At 41.2% G+C, this 735-nt stretch overlaps 1 protein-coding gene across 1 annotated transcript in view; it reads left to right on the top strand.

The window, feature by feature from the left end:
- The window catches only part of RER1 (retention in endoplasmic reticulum sorting receptor 1), a 9,480-nt gene extending 8,969 nt beyond the window's left edge, over positions 1–511 (top strand). Inside the window, exon 7 of the mRNA XM_008577345.1 lies at positions 7–511. The gene's annotated coding sequence lies outside the window, so the exon portion shown is untranslated. The remainder of the gene's footprint in view (positions 1–6) is intronic.
- The last annotated feature ends 224 nt before the right edge of the window (positions 512–735 follow it).

Below are 735 nucleotides of genomic sequence, written 5' to 3'. Positions count from 1 at the left end.
CTGGAGGCAGTGCCAGGCTGCTTGCTGCACCGAGGGATGACGCCAGCCCGATTCCTGCCCGATGGAAAGAAGTTAGCATTTTAAGTGTGATTTTCTAGTAACTGTGGGTTTGTAAGGCCAGTTTCCTAATTTCATCTCACTTAGAGATGTTTAAAGTTGGCCTCTATCATAATGACTCAAAACTTTGTTCTTACCTACCATGATTGCTATTGAGGGCCTGGAATTATAAATATATATATTATATTTTAATTGTTTGAGATTATTTTGACACCTTTCTTTGATACATAAAGAGTTTGTTTTTGATTTAAATTTGTTCTCATACAACCCCTTTAAGGAAAACAACAAAACTGGGAAGAGTAGACCAGTTTTGTGGGTTTTCACACATGGCTTTCACTTTCTGTGGGGAAGATGAATCTACCTGCATGTCAACTTTTTTGATGTGATAAAAAAAATACTCAAACATTTTAAGTGACTTTTTAATTCCAACTTTATTAAAGACAGTGTCCCCTTTCTTGTGTAGTTTTTATCTAAAACACTACGGTCATTGCACATGAGAAAGCCCAACTTTCCTTCGGCCTTCTTGGAAGGTGAACTGTCTCTGCCAACAGCAGCAGAACAGCCACAGTGGCACAGAGGTGCTGAGCTGCGGACTGAGGGCTTTCCTCTGGGCCTCCCTGACTCCTCGCTCTGGGCAGTGTGTCCCGTCCACAGTTGTAGACACATCTGTTTACTGTC

The sequence above is a fragment of the Galeopterus variegatus genome, unplaced genomic scaffold (genome assembly GCF_000696425.1).
Source record: "Galeopterus variegatus unplaced genomic scaffold, G_variegatus-3.0.2 Scaffold1497, whole genome shotgun sequence".
Classification (NCBI taxonomy): domain Eukaryota; kingdom Metazoa; phylum Chordata; class Mammalia; order Dermoptera; family Cynocephalidae; genus Galeopterus; species Galeopterus variegatus.
Note: the sequence above shows the minus strand (reverse complement) of the source record. Positions and strands in the feature narration are given on the sequence as shown.